Genomic DNA, 15,336 nt, shown 5'->3' on the forward strand with positions numbered 1-15,336 from the left:
TGAGGTTTTACCCCTACTTTGCAGATGAGGAAGAAGTTCTATGCCCCTCAACTCAGGGCTATCTCCTCCCCACTGATTCAAAGTATAGTTTAATTGAATCATTACTTTGCTCTATGATAGTTTACCTTGGCTTCTCAGCTCTGAGAAGCCTGCCTTTCTTTGGATGACAAGAAATAGATATCATATGGGCAGAGAGCCCTTACAGCCTAGATTCCTAACATGGAATTGGAGAAACCCCTCCTGATCACAAAAGGATGTAGCACTACTGCACTTAACCTCCTGCCTTTGGAGGTTAGTGCCCCAGTGTTTTTAGACCAAGACAGGTTTATTTTTGTGTCACAGACCCCTCTGAGAATTTAATGAAATTATGAGCCTTCCCCAGAAAAATACATAAACAATACTCTGTCTTACATACCAGTTTGAGAAGCTTTACAGGCATTTGGAATCCATGAGCCAAAAGCTCTGTGCCACTGAGTTTTTTGCAATTCCCCCGCCCCAACACATCCCTCTTTTCCAAGTATACCATTCTCCAAATCAGTTCAAAATTGTTTAAACCTCCAAAATAACTAGTCCTGATACCTTTATTTTATAGGCAAAAGATTTCACAGTATAGTGAGGTCTCCAGTGTTACACATTAAATTAGTAGCTGAGTAGGCACTAGCACCCTAGACCAACTCCAAAGCCAAAACGCCACGCCGTAAATGTCTATGAAATTCCCCGTGGTAGCTGCGGGACCCACTGCCACCGCTAAGTTAAGGTAATATGTTGCTCATGTTTGGAGCCGCAGGGACATTTTTAAGTTATCTATTGGTTTGAGATTATCAGAGATCCACCTGCTGGGTGACACGTCAGTCAGTGGCCACCGGGGAAGGGGAAGTGGGGAACTCCTGCCTTCGTTAAAGAGACCATAACCTTCTCTTTAGAGCACAAAGCTGCTACCTCCGTCCCACCCACTCCCCCAAATGAAGTGCCTAATCAAGTGCCCCCAGTAAACAGCCAATTCCGTCTACTTTCCCGGGACCCTCCTCAGCTCCCAGTGCTCCCCGCAGCGCAGGAGTGATGCTAGCAACCCCATCCTTCAGAGCATAGGGCAGGCGCAGAACGTTTATAAATGACGCCCACTTCCACATTTCCTAGCCCCCAAACGGATTCGACTGTTGTTTCGTGGGGCTTTTTTTTTCTTTTCTTCCTCCGAACCTCCGAAGTGTTCTCCCTTCCCATTGGCCGAAGCTGCCCCTTGACGCCACCCCGGCCTTGCTCGCTGATTGGTCCACACTGGATGTGCCCAAGCCTTTTTCCCAGGGTGTGGCGGGAGGGCCCCCCCTCCGCCCCCAACAAGGCTCTGACCCCTGACTCCTCCCTTCCCCCCCAAGTCCCCCTCTCTGTTCAGAATGGTACCGCCCTGGCTCTGCTCCCCCAAGGCCCAGGCCGCTGGCCTTAGGGCCCCCGGACGGGGCGGGGCACGCTGGGGACGGGCAGAGGGCGGTGGTGGCGCCTTCCTGCCGAGCCCAAGGCCGCCCCCGCCACCCTAGTTCAGCCCTGGTAGATCTCACTTTGCCTGATGCAGTTTTCATCCTGCCTTGTTGCCCCGTCCCGTCTGTGCAGCCCCCACCATAGTCTTTCGGTCATCCCGATCGGCAGCGTTAAATTCCTTCCGTCAGCGCTCCCCACAAGGCCATCTGCCTCCGCCCTCAGGTCCTCGCTGCACTCCCTTTCCCCGTGTCTGCTCACCCTAACCCTCCGGAGTCCGCCGAATACCCGGGCCCCCCTTCCCCGCGAACTGTCCATCTTCAGTATACCCCTCCCTGCGTGTAGCCGTTCCTCCCAACGGCCTCCCCTTGGCGGTCTCCCCTCCTCTCTGGCCAGCGTTGTGGGGCAGTCCTGGCCACCAACATCCCCCCTCCCGTCACCTCCGTACCCCTGCGCTCCCCGCTTGTGTTGTCCCATCTCGTCCCTAAGTCCCTCCCACACCTAGCCCCCCCACACCATACCCCTCCCTCCGAGGCATCCCCCAGCGCCCCTCCCCAACCCCCCGCTAGCGTAGGCCCCTCCCACCCACCCCGTCCTTTTGTCTCCTCTTTGGTCTCTAAGTCCCCCGCCCCTCCCTGGCTCCCGCCCTCGCTCCCCGCAAGCAAGCTCTTATCCCCCCAAGTCCTGGTGCCCCGCCCCCCGGCCGCGCCCCGCAGGCCCCCTCCTCCCCGCGGCTCCATCTCCGCCCCCCGCGCTCCGCCTTCACCCCGCCCCCCCACCCCGCGGCGTGGCTCCTGCCCGCCAGCCCTGCGGACCGCCCAGGTTCCCGGCTCGCTCCTCCCGCCGCGCCGCCGCTGTTCCCCGACCCGCCCTTCCCGGGCTGTGGACTTGCTCTCCCGTGCTCCTCCCCTCACTCGCGCTCCCCCCGCCCCGCTCACCGGGCCCTCCAGCGCCCCGGCCCGGCGTAGCGCGCAGCCCGCCCCGAGGCAGCCTCGGCGCCCCGCAGCCACGGGCACCTCACGGAAGGGCGCACAGCATGGAGCGCGAACCCAACCCAGGTCACTCACACCCCAACCGGCCTTCGAAAACGGCCCGGGACGCTGGCGCCTGTCCGAAATGTTTGGGGGAGGGGCCAGCGGGGGTGCCTCCCGCAACCTAGGCCTGGCAGGCGCGCCCAGGGGAGACGCGGTGACCCCACCTCCCGGGATGACTTTACCCAGAGCCTCCTATGGAGCTCCCGCTTCAAACCTGCGCCAGTGGCATGCAGCTGAGATTCACGGCTAGCGGGACAGGGGTGGAGGACTGTCCAGAAAATGCCGCGAGAAAACTTAGCTGCGGACCGTGAGGCCCTAGTCGGCGAGGGCCGGTGACACGCCCGGCCACCCACGGAGAAAGGGCAAGCCCACGCTGGGCGCCTCGGTCATTTGCTTCCTGGCCTGGGTCCTCCCACTAGCGACACAGAGTGAGGTTGCCGCTGACCATTTGTATGGACCCCGTAATCCAGGGTGAGGAACCTGGCTCAACTGGGCAGAAAACCCAGACACGAGCCCATGGGCTTTTAAGAAAAAAAGAAAGAAAAAGAAAACGCTGTTACAGAGTGCCCAGGTTCACCGCGTTTCCTCCCCTGAACCTCTTCTCCCCAGTCCCTCACTCAGTCTTACTTATTTACCCACCAGACTGGAAGCTCTTTGAAGGGGGCCCTGCTTGTTGCTGTGGCTCACTGAATGAATGCCTTGTGATCAGCAGACAAGTGGATGTATTTGGTAACTGCCCGGCCTTGAGATCTGTGTCATTATTGTGTGACTTAAAGTTGTAAACTTGGGAGGGCTAGGACTGGGTGGGGATTACAACTAGCTGGTGCCAGGCACAGCATGCTGCCCAAAAGGATGGGTCATCAATGCTTTATGAGACTGATATAGCTAATTGTGCAGGAGGCAGATGCCTACCTCCTCTTGGTCCCCAGAACTGGCGGTTCCAGAGCTGGGCGTCCTGAGTGAAGAAGAAACTAAGGAGCTGCTGTAGTTCTTTCTCGATCTGAGTCCAATTTGCTGGGGCTGGATCCAGCTGCACTCACCATCTAAACACACAAGGTGATGTGACTTTCTAGTACTAAGAATGGGTTTGCAGGGAGCCCTGAACTCCCTCTCCACTTTAACTCCCAACAGTTGGCAACTGGAGGTGAGAGGAAGGAAGTAGCCAGTTTTTTTTTTCTCAGTGTAAAGCAAACTATCCCAATGTAAGTAAGGCTCAAACCTGTAGCTCTTCATTTACCCCAAGATTGAGTTGAACCCCCAAGATTCAGAGAAAGAAGACTGCAAGCAAAGAAGACCTGGTCAACAGCAGTTAACCCCAATGGATGAGGGACAGTGGAAGCCCTCCTTCCTCCCATTCAACTACTCCTTTGTAAGCTGGCCACTTTAGAGTCAGTCCAGCTCCCTGCCCATCTCACACCTCCACCCCCAGAAAGGTCCTCTCTGGTCTTCCTCAGCCTCCACGGTCTTCACCCAAGCCAGCCGGCTCTAGATGGACGTGGTTAGTGATCCAAGCAGAAACTGAAACAGTAACAATTGGACAGTGTCAAGAGGCTTGGGCAGAGATGCCTCTGAGTGCCCAGCCTCCTCCTCTGCCTTGGCACAGATGTTCTTATTGTCCTGGAAAGAAATATGAGGTTCCCTCCCCATTCATGGAGGGGAGACACTCGGAGACAGCCCCCCAAGGACAGAGTTGCAGACCCAGCAGAGCCCCTCTACCCCTAATTATTCAGAATGGGACTGTCACCATGCCTCTTCCCCATTCTAGCCAAGGTTGGCTCCCTGGGCCATTTGTCCTCCTCACCATGGAGATTAAGGGTAAGTGGGGCTGGAGCTGCATGAGAAGATTACTAAACTGTTCTTCAGTCCTCTTTAGGTACCTTTAGCACATCAAAATACATATTTGGGGGAAAAAGCTCACAAATAACACCGGGAGAAAAACAGTAAACATAGTGTCACTTTGCCAGGTTCAACAGTTTTGTTTTGTTTTGTTTAAATGCTAATGGCTTCAAATGGGGAGCAGCATCCATCAGTTAAATAAACAAGCCATTAGACAGAGACTAGAAGTGTCAACACATGACTAATCTACTAATTGGGAGAAGGCATCGCTGGTTGGTGAGGAGCAAGGCAACAAAGCATGCTGGAGACTGTGGAGCAAACTGATGAAGCACATGGTATGTGGGTATCGGAGCCAACACGACCTGAATTAGAATCTCGCCACCACTAGTGTGAGCTCTGTGACCTTCAATGATTTATTACAGTTCTTTCACTTCCCTGAGTCTCTGTTTTCCATTCTGTGAAATGGGGACAGTAACAGTTCCTATAGCACAGGGCTGTTGTGGGGATGAAAAGATAATACAAGTCATGTTCTTAGTACTGAGCCTGTCACAGCATAAGAGTTCAATGCCTATTAACTACTATTGATCTCAATATAGTACCTAGCACGTGGTAGATACTCAAAAATGTTAGCAATTAAAATGAAAAAGAAATTACTATGGTTGCTAGACATTAGCCATAATAAGTGAACATGGACCCCCGATTTCCCACACCATCCCGAATACAATTGACAAAGGGGTGCTTTGGTTTGGTCAATACCAACTTCTAAAGGCTATCCCTTTAACCCAGGATTGGCCCCAGCCCTTAAGGATCATTGTTCTGTTCCAGGGTTGCTGGAGTCTGGGGCCTTCTCTCCTGACACCTCCCTAAGAAGCTTGAGTTAAGCTGGCCCTCACAGGTGAAGACCAACCTGGCAGCATTCTGGGCATCCTTCCCCAGCCAGCCAGACCCATCCTATAGAAAGTATTCTGGGCTGTTCTTGGTTGCCTCTTGCCTGCGGCGTGTAGAGACAGGCGGGGATCACAGTGTTGAGAGGGCCAGTGTGAGGAGAAAGGGGAGGCAGAGAGGGCACACAAGACCCCCAGGAAAAATAACTGACCAAAGTTGTTGGTCTTTGCTTCCTTGCCCTGCCCTCTCCTTTTGAAGCCCATCCTCCTTCTTCCCTGTTACCTGTTAAGAAGGTGTGTCTTCAGCCAAATGAATTCTTCCTCTAGATTTGCCAGCCATGTTCTCCACTGACACTCCCCTCCTCCCTTCCTGTTTGTTTCAGGAGAGCCTTACTCTTATCTGAAAGGTTGGTAAGTACTGGTTTAAAGAATTCCCTCTGCACAGGTAAAGAGTTAAGCTAATAGTGGCTTAACATGCCGCCCCCTCTCCAGGTCTTGTAATTGCATAGGAGCCTCTTTAACTTGAAAAAAAAATCTTCAAGGTATCTAGAAAAGAATGAAAACAGATGGTGAGGGATTTCTGAGCCTTCCGCAGGCTGAGGTGGCATGCGCAGGAGAGAACTTTTACCCTTCATTGTCCATAATGCTCTGTTTTTCCTCCTTGTAACTTGTGCCTTGAGCTTGGGGCCACGAGCAGACCTGCCTGGACCCACCATCACTCTCCTCTCCAATTCTACACCGGGAGTAACCCCTGCACACACACACACACACCAGCAACCAGTTTAATTCTCCATCATCCCCATCTCCCATCTGAGCCCATCTGACATAGAACTCCTCCTGACGCTGCATTTAAGTAGCAAAAACCAGGTTAACCTGATCAGTTAAGACCTCTGCACCACTTTTTATTGAGTGCTAATGGGTTAATGCATTCTCCCTCCTGCCACACCCAAGTAGACTGCAATTTCTTAAAGCACACCAGTCACGTTCTGTTCCAGAGTCTGTGCTGTTACAACTGTTCTCTGAGTCTGGACCACTGCAACTAGGTTCCAGAGTCTGTGCTATTACAACTCTTCTCTGAGCCTGGACCGTGGCACCCAGGTGCCCCACCCTGTTCTCTGCAAAGCAAACTCCTCAAAGGAGCAGCTGAACTGCCCCTGCCTCCAAGAATTTGCCCACAATGTTGCAGGTGAAGCCATCCTCCCCTTCCTCTTCACCACCATGGGTTTACAGCACTTCAAAGTCCCTCTTTGCACACTCTGCCTGGCATAAAAATTAGTTGCAGGCTTGCTTCTCTCCTAAAGAATACATATAACCTCCTTGAGGACAAGAAGTCCTTCTGTTTCTTTTTATAGTTTGGGTTTCAAACCTATACAAAGAAGTGGACCCCCATCACTCAGGTTCCACAACTATCATCTTTGCTGTGTTTGCTTTAGCTTTATGTTTGTATCCCCCACCAACAGAGCTGGGACTTGGAGGGAAAATGATGATCTTGCAGGGCTGGCTCTTGGGGGTGACATAGGCTGGGGGAGTGGGGGACTGATAGCAAAATTTGTCCACGTGAAGTACCTATTATGAGCCAGGCACTTTACAATTTATCTCCTTTCACCCTCACCTTCTTATGAAGTATGTACTATTATCCCCATTTCACAGAAGAGGGAATGAGGCACATAGAGTGGAAGGGCCCCCCAGATGGGCAATGGCTGAGCAGGGATTTGAACCCAAGCCCTGCACCCTTCTCACTGTGCCATGCAGCCTGCTTCAAAGAGGACTGAACAGGTTACCACCTGCTCTGCTTCCATTTTAAACAGTACAAGACATGCTTCACACGTGCCCCTGTAGAGTGGGATGCACACACGCATGCATGCATGCTCACACACCCACAAGTTCCCAGTAAGATCGTAAAATCATTGCACTGACTTTTGTCTGTGGGCTCAGTCTCTTCATCCTATAAATCACCCCTTACTCCTGCAAACCTGGAGCGTAGGGGAGGGGTGTGAAGTTTCTAAGGGCTAAGCTGTGGGGAGGGGGAGCAGGAGTTGAGGGAATTGCTGAAGCCTCAAACCACGGCTGCTAGGAACATGGTGTTTTCAAAGGGGAAACAAAGTCTCTTTCCTCCCAGTAGTACAGTACATTCTCTTCAGATCTCTACAATGACCTTGCAACTTGCACCCTCCTCTTCAGCCATACAGCCTCCCTCAATAAACATCGCTCTTTGTAGTCTTTGTTCTTTGGCACCACCCCCACCCCCCACAGATTTATGGGGTTCCTCTAGCCTGAGATATCCTCCTCATCATTCTCCATACCTATATTCTCCAAATCAAGGTTGAAGGCTCAGCTCTTCCCAGAGGTCTTCCCTGATTCTGACCACCTCTTAACTTTTCCATCTGGTATATATTGTTTTCTTTTTACCTGTGCTCTTGGGACAGGTGTCCCCCTGCAAGGGTGGAGAAGATAGAGAGGAAAGGGTTTAAACCCCCTTGCCAGGCTCCACCTCTGAAATTTAAGTGCGGAGGGGCGAGTCATGTCCTAGCCCTTAAGACTTAGGCCAAATGCCCAGCCTTCCAGTACCTGTCAGTAAAATCACCAAAATTGATGGTAACTCTCTCAGTATTTCACATATCCCCCTCCCAGCTGGGTCTGAAACTAGGGATGTTTCAAAAATGTTGTGCCCAATTCTGTCTTACGCATTCTCACATATCCTCCCAAGGAGGCTGGACCAAGAAGGCTGGTGCTGCCTCATTGTACAGATGGGGGTGACTGAGGCAGTGAGGAAGACATGACTGATGCAATTATCTCGCAGGAAGGGAAATTCCTTTCCAGCTTTGGGGACGTCCTTATTCCTGGGGCAGTCCCAGTCACCTCCGCTGGGGTTGCCAGCGCTGAGTTCTGACAGAGCTTCCAGAATAGAGGTGAAAAGGGGATGGATGGTTCACTGCTTTCTGTCTCCCAGTTCCTTTAAGCAGGGTCACATCTTTTCCCGCGAACTTTTCTGGCACTCCTCCAGCAGCTCTCAACACTCCCCGCCCCTGTTTCCTAAAAGGCCTTTCAAGAGCCGCCATGTGCCTGGTCACTCCCTCCCCTCTGTTAACTCAGAGACCTAGGGAAAGGCCTCTCAGCCTGACCTTTCTGATGGAGCAGGGTGAGAGCCTCAGATGTCTACATGGACTAGGAGATGTACTCAAGAAAGCCAGGCTGTCCCCAACTTTAAACACTGGTGCTGAGTGTCCTCTATTGAAGCTGTAGACTTAACGCTTGCCCTTCTATGCTGCCTGCCTGCCTGCCTGCCTGCCTGCCTATAAGAAAGTGGTACCCTTGACCCTTGTGGGGAGGGTCACCCAAATCCTACCCCTGTCCTCCTTTCAACCTTACAAATTTATATGATGGAGGAAGAGGAGGGGAGGAGAGAAAAGGCTCATTGTGCAACACAGATCAGAATTCAGACTCTCCTGGATTAGAGATTATTCTCTGTGGAGTTGAGTCTATTGCAGCCTAGATTAAGAGAGGGGAGATGGTTCAGTCTGTGGCCAGGGTTAGAGTGAGGAGTAGAAGTCAGGGCAGTTGTCGCATCTTTGAGGCATCCTGTTCAAGAACGTCTAGGTATTGTCCCTGGCAGGAACGGAGTTTAACTAAGAACCCTCATTCTAAGAAGCAGTGAAATGTCCCTAGAGTTGGTCACAGGGAACTTGACTTCCAGTTCTGGCTCTTACACTCATTTTCTGTGTGTATAGCATTAAACAAGTTACTTCCCCTCTCTGATCCTCAGTTTCTTCATCTTAACGATGGGTAATCTATCTTAATTTCCAAGGTTCTATCCATTTCTGAGAATGTACTACATGTCCTACTTTGGGTCTGTAGGAATATATGTACTCTTTAAAGATTTTATTTATTTATTTTTAGAGACAGGAGATGGGAGGGAGAAAGAGAGAAAAAGAAACATCAGTGTGTGGTTGCCTTTCACATGGCCCCCACTGGGGACCTGGCCCCCAACCAAGGCATGTGCCCTGACTGGAAATCGAACCTGGCAACCCTTTGGTTCACAGCCTGTGCTCAGTCCACTGAGCTACACCAGCCAGAGCTAGGAATATGTTCTTTAAACAAACTCATCTATTGATCTTGTGCGGTTGAAAATAAGACAATATAAGAGAAAAAAATCTGGGGAAAAAAAGTGCAAAGTACCAAAGGGAAATGAAACACTATTTTTCCTCCATTAGAATATGATAAAAGTATCATATTCTCATTGTGGGAAATTTGAAATTATAGGAAACTATAATGATCATAAAAATCATTTGTTGGTCTGGGATGGAAGAAATAGAAAACTGTACTTGAAAAATAAGTAAGTAAAATTAAAAAATTTAAAAAAAATAATAAAAAAATTTACAAAAACAAAAGTCATTTGTAACCCTACCCAATAATTCACAATCACTAACATTCAGTTTTTTTGTTTATATTTATTATATATTTTAAATAAAATGAGATTATATTGTTTTTCACTGGTTTGTATCATGCATTTTAATATAAAATGTATATTGCATTTTTCAATGTCATTAAGTATTCTTTGAAAACATCATTTTTGAAGACTCCATAGTATTCCATTCAATGACTGTGCTATAATTTATTTACTCTATCTTTTGTTGGGTATATAGATTATTTATGCTTTCCTGTTATTATAAATATAATCCCATATGATCATCCTTTGTGCATATCTGATTTTAGTAACAACTGTATCAAGAGATATTTGTATTAAAATTTGAGGATTGAAACTTTCAAACATAACAAAAATAAAATAGTATAACAAAATCCCATGTACCCATTTCCTAGTTTCAATACCTATCAACTGATGGCCAATCTTGTGTCACCTACACCCTCACTCATTTCTTTCATGGATTCTTCTTAGAAAATCCTGGACATTTGGTATGTATATGTTTAGTGTTTTGACACATGGTACCAAATTGACATATTACCCTAGTTTATACTCCCACCTCCCACCAGAATGTTCATACCAGCTTTGTTCACAATTGCTCAGTTGCCACAAACTGGAAGTAACCCAAATGACTATCACCAGATGAATTAATTTAAGAAATGACATATTTATTACAATGCAAAGGAAGAAACTACTGATATATGTAACAACATGGATGAATCTCAAAAGCAATATGCTGAGGGAAACCTGTATAATCCCATAAAATAAAATTCCAGAAAATACAAATGAAACTATAGTAACAGGAAGCAGATTGATGGTTACCTCCTGGGAACAGAGGTGGAAGAAGAGATGGACTATAAATGGGCATGAGCAAAGTTTTGAGGGTGATGGATATGTTCTGTATCTTGATTGTGGCAATGGTTTCATGGGTAAATATATATGTGAAAACTCATTAAATTGTACAATTTAAATGGATCCAGCTAATTATAGCTTAATCGTTCAGTAAAGGTGATTTTTAAAATATGCTTTCCTAAACTCTGACAGATTATATGTGTAAGTAAATAAATATTAAAATAAGTAAAAATGTATACATATATTTTCCAACTTGATGGGTAAAAATTGTGTCTCAATATCTCGATATTTGAATTTGCGCTTCTCTAGTAGTATTGAATATTTTTACTAGTTTATTGGCCTCTAGTATTTCTTGTGCTGTGAATTGCCAACTTAGGTCCTTTGCCTAGTTTTCTAATGAAATGTTTGGGTTTTTTTCTTGTGGATTTGTAAGACTTCCTTAAATATCAGAGATACTAACACTTTCTCATATATTGCAAATACTCCTTGCCAGTAGGCCTTCTAATTTTGCTTTTGGTGTTATCATTTTTAAATATGGAAGTTTTTAAAGCCAGACATGCAAAGACAAATACAGTATCATCTCTCTTATATGTGGAATCTTAAAAAAAAAAAAAGCTCATAGATCAAGAGAACAGATTGGTGGTTGCCAAAGGTTGGGGGATGGGAGAAATGGGTAGAGGTTGAAATACAGAAGTTTGACATTTTTACATAATGAGATCTTTATTTTTGTGTCCTTTATTGTTTCTTCATTTACTTTTATGTCTAGAATGACATCCCCTACTCTCGAGACCAAAGGAATACTCATCTATTTTCTTCTAGATTGCTTATGGTCTTGTTGTTTGCCATTCTTGACCAATCTGGATAAGATTGGATAAGTGAGCCCTGGCTGGTGTAGCTCAGTGGATTGAGCACGGGCCTGCGAACCAGACAATCGCGGTTCGATTCCCAGTCAGGGCACATGCCTGGGTTGCAGACCAGTTCTCTGCAGGCCAGTTCCCAGCAGGGGACGCAGGAAAGGCAACCATACATTGATGTTTCTCTCCCTTTCTCCTTCCCTTCCCCTCTAAAGATAAATAAATAAAATATTTTAAAAAAATAAATAAAATCCTTTAAAAAAAAAGATTGGATAAGTGAAAAGTGGGTAAGTGAAAGTTTCAGCTCCATCCCTTATTTACCAGCTGTGTGACTGAAGGTATCTTCAGTTTCCTCCTGTATAAAGTGGGGATAAAAATAGTTTCCAACTTACTGGGTTGTTTTCAGGATTAAATAAAACAATATAGGTAAAGCAGTTGTCCTAGCATGTAGCACATAGCTAGTGTTCAAGAAACATCAGTGACTGTAATTGTGCAGTTTTGGTTTTGGTTGTTCAGTATACAACCCCCCTGATGATTTGAGGACGATCCTGAGAGACAGGGAGGCAGATATTCTCTCTCCCTATTCACTAACAGCTAGGGTCTGCCTGTCTGATGCTATATTCTCCCTCCAGACTTTATAACTTTGGGCATTACAGCACTGTAAGGGGAAACAGCAATTATTCCTGGAAGTCTAAGCAGCCAGGCATCCAGAAGTGTAGGGGCAAGTCTCTGAAAGGGATCCTGAAGTCAAGGCATCTTGAGCAAGCCAGTCTTGTGGCATGATCCTGACTGCCTGCTTCCCTTGGTTCCTACCTTTTTCCTGAAGCAGATTCTTCATGTTTCCAGTCATGGTGGGATTCCCACTAGCCTTTCCAACAAACTCCTTTTCTGCTTGAATTAGTTAGAATCAGATTCTGTGGTTTGCAACCAAGAACCTGACTGATCAGGCTACTATGATTTTTTTAAAGATTTTATTTATTTATTTTAGAGAGGGGGAAGGGAGGGAGGAAGAGAGGAAGAGAATCATGGACTGGCTGCCTCTCACACACCCCCAACTGGGGATCCATCCTGCAACCCAGGCATGTACTCTGATGGCGAATTGAACCAGTGATCTCTCCTTTCTCAGGCTGGTGCTCAACCCCCTGAGCTACATTGGCCAGGGCAAGCTACTATGGTTTTTAACTCTGGAATTTACTTTGGTGGATGGCATGAGGCGCTAACTCTCCCCTTAATAATCATATATCAAAACCATCTATTAAACAATCCATTCTTTCCTGCTGATTTGAAATATGTGGCATTTTCCATTGAGTGAGTCCTTGGCCTTGGTATGGTCCCATTGACTAGAATCCGTTACATCTCCTAGAACTTCAGAGGGTTTTTACTCTCTTCTCCCCAAGGAAAGTCTCATGTTCTAGAACCCCACAATACCTGCTTGATACTGAACCCTCTGGACATCTATGGGTTTTACTGTCTTGAAGCTAGAAAACTTCATTCATTAACATGTCTCTCACTTTAGTTCTCCCCATAGCAAGGCATCTAAATGACAATTCTAGCCCCAATTTGGAGAATATCGGAGGTGTTAGAGGCATTTACTTAATGAAAAAAAAAATGATGCCCAGGCTGGTGTGGCTCAGTGGATTGAGTGCCAGCCTGCGAACCAAAGGACCACTGGTTCAATTCCCAGTCTAAAGTTGTGGGCCTGGTCCTCAGTAGGGGGTGCTTGAGGGGCAGCCACAACTGATGTTTCTCTTCCTCTCTCTAAAAATAAATAAATAAAATCTTTTAAAAAATTGAAGTGGTCCAAGACATGCACCCACTCCCACTCCAACCCCCCTCACTGGTTCCCTGTAATTCTCATTCTCGCCTGTGGCAACACACAGGTGAGAATCAAATCTATTAACTTTTCTCCACACACAGGACCTTGATCTGGCCCTCCCAAGGCCTGTCAGTGTCTACAGTGCTCGCCTCCTGGCCTACTTTCTTGGTGACATCAAAACTGAATGTGTAAAACAGTGGAGATGCCATCTCTGGCTGGAAGGGCGGAATGAAAAGGGGATGGTGTCCAGAGAGTCCTTAAATAACCCTTAGCCCAGGCTTAGAGGGCAGGCCAGGGAGTAGGGAGAGGCCACGATGGCCAGGGGAAGGAAGAGAGGGTCCTCTGAGGGAGGAGTTGTGTTCAATTACAACACAGTACCACAAGGTCTGAAAATGTCTTGGCTACCAGTGAGCAAGTGTATTTGAAGGGCAGACACTTGTGGAAGTGGCTAAGTGAAAGGACCCATCCTGATCAATATCTCAGGAAATAACAGTCTGAATGTGCAGGTTAGGGGACAGGTTGTTCCATAGCTGTCTTCCCCAAAGACCTGGTACAACTGAGGTGGTCATGGGTAAAGGATAAAGGAAACAATAAGCCTAGACACTTTCATTCTTTATTTGTTTTCCAGCTTTATTGAGATACAATTGACATATAACCCAGGAGCTTTAAACGGCAATAGAAATCTGCACAATGGACTACTATGTGGCCACAACAATGATATCTATAAGGACTTTCTAATAACATGAAGAAATTCTTGCTATAATTTAAGTAAAAATTTAGAAAAAGGTAAGCTATAAAACAGTATATTGAGTTGAATCACAAACTGTATGGAAAAAATATGCATTTTAAAAAAGACTGGAAGGAGATGCAGCAAAATATTAATAGCAGTTGGTTGTTTTGGATGGCAGTTACATAACAATGCTAGGTACCTGCAAATCTGAAGGACTTATTAAGTACCAGATTCTATGCTTGGCATTTTACTTATGTAAATCATCAAACGTGTTTGCACAATGACTCTGTGAGGCAATTACTCCCACTTTATGGGACAAAATACTGAGGCTCCCAGAAATTAACTAAAATCCACATAGTTCAGAAGTGGCATAATTAGAAATTATTGATTAAAATTATATTTCTACTTTTATCCATTTTCCAAGTTTTTGACAGTAAACCTGGAACTTTCTGCCTTACCCGGTTGTCTCTTTCTTCATCTAAAATCCTTCTTGGATCAGAAACTAAGAGGAGGATTCTCTCCTTCTCCTTGCGGTTTGTGATTGCTTTCTCAGTAGAGCAGGACTTTCCTTGTGCGGAGGGACTCAGCCCTCGGTCCTGAGCAGACAGCGGCACACAGTGATGCTGAATAGATGTTTGTCAAATAAAGGACTGAATGAAGGAATAAGTGAGAAATACAAAAAAGCTCAGTGTGACAATGTTGATGCGTTGAATACACATGGTGTTTGGGGAGGGGAGAGCCTTTTTACCAGGATATTGAGAAGGGTGCCATTATTAGGTCTATAGACTTCCTGTGAGACTTGGGTCGTCTAGCTCTGAGCAACCCAGCCAGCTGTATTTCAAGTGACATTACTAGCCTTAGGGGCTCCATGTAATGGGTCTGCCATCCAAGGATTGTAGCTATCCAAGGATTGTAACAAGGATTGTTCCTTCCACCACTGAACTATCTCTGTACTTGTCAGGCCCGAAAAAAGCACAGTGGCTGAAAGAGGGAGGGGCTCTGAGGTCAGAGAGATGCTGGAATCTTAGAGCACCATGGAAGCCTTTGTGGGTAATGGAATAGACTAGATTTTGCATGCTGAAAAGGATAACAGATAAAGGAATTCAGATGATTAAAACTCAGTAAGAACGGGCCAGCATGGGGAAGGAACACCTGACCTGCTCACAGGGACCTAGAATTCCCTTTCCAGTGATAGCACTGGTGAGGCCAGACATGTGATGAGAGGGGGCAGCAGAGCCAAGAAAAACCCTTTGGTGCCCCTGGTCCATGGTCACTGAGTGGGTGGCCACCTCCCATCCCTGTGAGGCAGGGGGACAGGGGACAGGATACTGACTTCATTTCCTCCTGGCCCATGCTTCCCTAAAGCCCAAAAGTGGGCCGAGGAAAAGTTTCGTTGAACTGGTAGCAGTTTGGAAAATTATAGCCAATGCCCAGTAATCA

The sequence above is a fragment of the Artibeus jamaicensis genome, unplaced genomic scaffold (genome assembly GCF_021234435.1).
Source record: "Artibeus jamaicensis isolate MK-2021 breed Jamaican fruit bat unplaced genomic scaffold, CSHL_Jam_final contig_240, whole genome shotgun sequence".
Classification (NCBI taxonomy): domain Eukaryota; kingdom Metazoa; phylum Chordata; class Mammalia; order Chiroptera; family Phyllostomidae; genus Artibeus; species Artibeus jamaicensis.